Genomic DNA, 6149 nt, shown 5'->3' with positions numbered 1-6149 from the left:
TTTGTGAGATCGAGTTCCGTGTCAGGCTCCGTGATGACAGTGCAGAGGCAGCCTGGGATTCTCCCTCTCTCGGCCCTTTCTCCACTTGTGCTTTCCTTCTCCCTCCCTCAAATTAAATAAACTTCAAAAAAGGATCTTTGCTTTAACATCACCTTCTCACCAGGGCCTTTCCTCTTTCCCACAAACTCCCCAAATTGCACCACCACTGCACATTCCCAGTCCTCCTTCCCTGCTTTATTTTTCTCACTTCTCACTTGCTGATACTCTAACTTTGGGGGGTTATGTTTAGTGTCTATCTCCATCACTGGAATGTCAGTGCAGGAAGGCAGGTGTTTATGTCTATTTTGCTTACTGCTATATCCCCAGCATCTACAACAGTAGATAGTAGGTGCTCAATAAATATTGGTCGAAGGCATCAAGGGGGATTTTTACTTTCTGTCCCTCCTAAGCTCTCACAGGGCAGAAACTCCAGGGTACGCAGCTGCACTCACTGTGAGCCAAAGCCCATTCTGCCTCTGGTGCCTGATGGCACCCCAGCACTCCCGCCCCCTAACTGTCCCCCCCACCCCCCAGTCTTCTGGACAAAATGCAGCTTGCACCCGTCTCCAGCAGGGGGCGGGGTGAGTAAGCCTCACCTCCTTCACTGCCCCACCCCTTTATTACAAGCTGGAATGGGAATTACAACCTGAGGAGGGAAGAGATCGCTGGCCTCTGCATGCGACCTTGTGCAAGGAAAAGGCACCCTAAATAGCACTTCCTGGAAAAAAAAAGAAAAGGTGCACACAGGAATTGCTGGTACTGCTTTTTCAAAACAGTTTCATTTCCAGACACCATCCCCGGAGATTCTTAGTCATTTGTTTGGGCTGAGGACTGTTTTTTTTTTTTTTGTTTGTTTGTTTTGTTTTTTCTCCCCAACTCTTCTAGTGATTCTAATGTTGAACCAGGGTAGGGAATAGGGCAATTGCCTGGGAAGCCAGGCAATACCCTGGCTGGGTTCTGGTATCCCTTGATGCCCCAAGTCTTGCCGAGCACCCAGAGTGAGCACAGGTGCCCAAGATGCCAAATCTTGGCAATTCACTGGGGGAATGGTGGGTGTGAATGGATATTCCTCAGCTCATCTCACAGGTAGCTGTTCGTGAGCACACACACACACACACACACACGCTGTGCTGCCAAAGACCAAACTAATTCTCAGACAGGGCACAGCCACAACTAGGATTTACAAACTCCAATGCCGACTAGAACCACGCAGGGAACACAACTGGCTGTGGCAAGTGTGTTGTTGAGATTTGGAGAGCCATGGACTTCTCGTGAGGGCAGCTTTTTTTTACTCTGTTATGGCCTGTTGTCAGGAGTGGATGCAGGCCTCGTGGTGCCAGATTTTGTTCTTTGTCCTCCTCAAGAGAAATTAAAATTCAGGAATTAAAAAAAAATTTTTTTCTTAATGTTTTTATTTATTTTTGAGAGGGAGAGAGAGAGAGCCAGAGTGCGAGCAGGGGAGGGGCAGAGAGAGATGGAGACACAGAATCTGCAGCAGGCTCCAGGCTCTGAGCTGTCGGCACGAACCCCATGTGGGACTCAAGCTCATGAACCATGAGATTATGACCTTTAACTGACTGACCCTTAACTGACTGAGCCACCCAGGCACCCCTAAAATTCAGGAATTTAAAATGAAATAGCCCGTACTATCATGTAAAAATCCTGAGGCTGCCAAATGCGTTGCTAACCCCAGTTATAAGGTTGTTGGAAGTCCATTATTTTACAAGGCTGACCCCTCTTACAACGGGCTTGGGATTTCACGTGATTGCTTTGGGGCAGGGTCCACCCTCCTTCACATTCAAGCTGGCAGGAGATGGCTGCTGGCTCCCGAACCACACGACACACGACACATGACGACGCTTAACGGCTGCTCCCTCAGCTCTGCCAGGACTCCCCTGGAGTTTTACAATGAAGGCTTGTGCTGGAGTCAGTTCCCACTGGCTCGCCAAAGTCAATTGTGCCCATCTCTCTCTTTTTTTTTTTTAATGTTTATTTATTTTTGACAGAGAGAGAGAAGCAGAGAATGAGCAGGGGAGGGGCAGAGAGAGAGAGAGGGAGACACAGAATGCGAAGCAGGCTCCAGGCTCTGAGCCGTCAGCACAGAGCCCCACGCGGGGCTCGAACTCACAGACCGCGAGATCATGACCTGAGCCCAAGTCGGACACTCAACCGACTGAGCCACCCAGGCGCCCCTATTGTGCCCATCTCTTCCCAACTCCACGCCCAGTGACATGTCACATTAGCAGCTTAAAATCAGTCACAGCGAGAGTATTTCTACCTCATGCATTCGGCAAGTGCTACAAATCAGAATGTTTTTCTTCCTAGAGGACCAGTTATTAAACTTACCAGCACAGGGGCGCCTGGGTGGCTCAGTCGGTTAAGCGGCCGACTTCGGCTCAGGTCATGATCTCGCGGTCCGTGAGTTCGAGCCCTGCGTCGGGCTCTGTGCTGACCGCTCAGAGCCTGGAGCCTGTTTCAGATTCTGTGTCTCCCTCTCTCTGACCCTCCCCCATTCATGCTCTGTCTCTCTCTGTCTCAAAAATAAATAAACGTTAAAAAAAATTAAAAAAATAAATAAATAAACTTACCAGCACAGGATTACATACGAGGATTCAGATTCTGCCAAGGGCTGGTAGGGAACAGTGGAGAAGGGAGTCGTTTTGTTTTCTAGTTACACAAGAATTCGTGTGAGTGTGTGCAGTAGACATTTTGACGGCACCTTCCCCTGGATACCCACTATGAGGAAACAACAATCTTAGTCCTGAATATTTTTTCCTCAATTAAGAAATAATGGTCACACAATAAAATGCCCGGGTTTTAAGAGTACAGCTTGTGAGATTTTCCTAGCGTAGCCACGTGTGTAATCACCATCCCAACAAAGATAATGCATTCCTACGCCCCCAGAAAATTCTTCATGCCCCTGTCCAGCCATTCCTCCCCCAAAGGTAATCACTGTTCTGATTTTTATCTCCAGAGATTAATTTTGCCTGCTTAAGGACTTTATATAAATGGAACCATACAGCAGGTGCTCCTTTTTTTTTAATGTTTATTATTATTTTTTTTTTTTTTGAGAGAGAGACAGAGAGTAAGCAGGGAAGGGGCAGAGAGAGAGGGAGATACAGAATCAGAAGCAGGCTCCAGGCTCCGAGCTGTCAGCACAGAGCCTGATGTGGGGCTTAAAGTCATGAACCATGAGATCATGGCCTAAGCCAAAGTCAGACACCCAACCGACTGAGCCACCGGGTGCCCCAATGCTTATTTATTTTTGAGAGAGAGAGAAAGTGCGCATGTGAGTGGTGGGGGGAGGGGCACAGGGAGAGGGAGACAGAGAATCAGAAGCAGGCTCCATGCTGTCAGCACAAAGCCCGAAGTGGGGCTGGCCTGACACGGGGCTTGAACCCATAAACCGTGTGATCATGACCTGAGCGGAAGTCAGATGCTTAACCGACTGAGCCACCCAGGCGCCCGTCCTTACTGCCAGTTCTTATTGCAGACCTGGGGAAGCCGAGGTTCAGAGAGGCCATCGGGGCCACACAGCTGTGAGCGACAATGACAGGATTCAGAGCCAGACATTTGACTCCAGACTGCATGCTTCCTATACCAGGTAGGCTCTTTCTAGAGAAGTCAGCAACTGTCAGAGCTCCAAGGCTGGAGACGGCCCGCAGAGAGGGTAATCCCAGGGGTAGAGTGATGACCCTTTAAGGAGGGGCTGTCTCTACACCAGGCATGAATAAGTAAAGAAGGAGGACGGGAGTGAGGCTGGCACCAGCCTGTGAACCCCTCTGGTTCACATGGGTATGGTGACTACCTCGGTATCGTTAGGAGCTGTGAGCTGCCAGAGTGTGTGTGGCGAGTGCTGAAAGCTTGCTCTCTCCTCGGACCATGGATCCAGAAGGCCTTCACGCCAGCAACACCCTTGAAGTGACCGGCCTGCCGGGGGCAGCCTCTGGAGGCCCAGGGTCATCACTCTGGACACCTGTCCATTTTCTGCGTTTGACCTCTGTTTAAGAGCGTGTGGTAGCAGACTTAGGCAGATTCCGACCTGAATCCTGGCTCTGCTTATTAGCTGTGTGACCCTGGGTGAGTTAACCTCTGGGTCTCTGTTTCCTCATCCGTGGAAATAATCATCTGAGGGTAATTATCATAGCCCTGGCCTCATATCGTAAAAACAAATGGAGTTGATACTTGGAAGCCAGGAGCAACAGTGTCTGGTGGGACCTTTGGAGGTACGGCTCACTTCCCTTTGCAGAGGAGTCCCTGAAAAGGACAGCTGCTTGAATTTAGCTCTTGAAACTGCTCAGTAGAATCCTACGTGTTTTGGGGCAGGGTGGGATGGGGTGCCAGAACTTAAATTGGGCTCCTTTTGTAGCTTGGCCTCTGGGTGGGGTTGATGTCTGGGTATGGCTCCCCAGGGATCCATGACAGAAAAGAGGGCGGGGCTCCCCACTCCCACCCAGAGTGAAGAGAGTGAACAGAGACAGTAGCCAGAATGTTCTCACCCAGAACTAGTAAACCAGCCTGCATCCAGAACAAGCCCATCTTCTTTACAGCTGCATAAATTCTCCAATATCTGGTGTGCCTTGCCCCCTTGCCCTGTTCTTAGAACAGAGCCTTGCCCTGTTCTTAACCCACCGGCCTGAACTCTCATGCTGACCTTGGCATGATCACCTCCAGTTCCCTCCTAGCCTGTTTACTGTGATGTCAACCTAGTTACAACTAATGGCTACTTACTATTTCGTATTCTCTTTTCATTGTAACATTAGTTCCCCACAGGACTCCAGGGATTGGTGGTTTATATACTTGGCAATTCTCAAGGTCTACAAGGCTTATTTCTTATTCATTTTCTGCTGTTTGATCCTTCTTTGGGGCATATGGGTCTTCCTAAAGTTTTCATTCTGTACGCGGTGCTACTGTAAATAACTACAATTTTTTTAAAGTACTTTTGCTTATTCATTCATTTTCTAGAAAATATTTAGTCGGTGTCTACCATGTGCCAGGCACTATGCCAACATGAACAGAACGGCCCTGCTCTCAAGGAATTTACAATCTGAGTGGCTCAGTCGGTTGAGCATTTGACTCTCGATTTCATCTCAGGTCATGATCCCAGAGTTGTGGGATTGAGCCCCGTGCCAGGCTCCACACTGGTCATGGAGCCTGCTTGGGATTTTCTCTCTTTCTCTGCTCCCCTCCCTGGCTCACTCTCTCTCTAAAATAAAACAAACCAAAAACAGAATTTACAATCTAACAAGGGAGACTGACCAGAAAGCAGGCAGCCCCCGTACAATGTGGTAAGTGCATATGGTAATGAGACCACAGGGGGGCCACTAACCCAGCCCAGAGCTAACTGAAGTACTATTAAGTAGAAGTACTTAAGTATAGTTCTAAGTACTACTGCTAGGTTGCTCAGTAGAGGGAATGCTGAGCAAGATTTTCTGTCATTCAATCATTTCCACGAGTATACTTCTCATTTCTAAATGATTTGTTTGATTTGTTCAAATATACCTGTTTTTTCACACTGTCCTTTTTTCCAGTACTTTCCATTCTTTATTTTGGCCACCACGTGAAAACTACATTTCCCCCCTTAAAGTTTCTTTCAGATTGCCTTATTACATCAAGTTCCCAGGAGTATTAACCCTCCTCTTTTCCCCATTCACTTTCACGATGGAATGTGGTTTTGAGTGGTTCATAATTTTTTCTGTGTGATTTTCCCCCCTCTGGGTGTCCCTATGAGCCATGGGTTGTGGAAATATGGCTTTGGTGCAGTTTACATTTGTTGCTCCTCGGTGTCCTAGAGTTATAATTGCTTTAGTTGATCTATTTTTACTTTAATTTCCTCGCTTAGGGAAATTGTTCAGTCACTTATAACCAATGTACTGTACGTACATCCCCATATTTGGTGCAAGATAACAATGTAGCTGCCTTATGGAACCACAGACTCAAAGGACCCAAATACACACAAAAAGTTAGGTGATCATGTAAATGAGACAGAGTAAAAGGCCTAGTGGTGAACACCCAGTCAAGTTCAGAAGGAAAACCAGGTGGAGAAAGATGATGAGGAAAAACCCAGAAAAGGAGAAGGTTTGTGTGAAGAAGTTTCAGAAGTAAAGTGA

The sequence above is a fragment of the Neofelis nebulosa genome, chromosome 6, assembly GCF_028018385.1.
Source record: "Neofelis nebulosa isolate mNeoNeb1 chromosome 6, mNeoNeb1.pri, whole genome shotgun sequence".
Classification (NCBI taxonomy): Eukaryota; Metazoa; Chordata; class Mammalia; order Carnivora; family Felidae; genus Neofelis; species Neofelis nebulosa.
Note: the sequence above shows the minus strand (reverse complement) of the source record.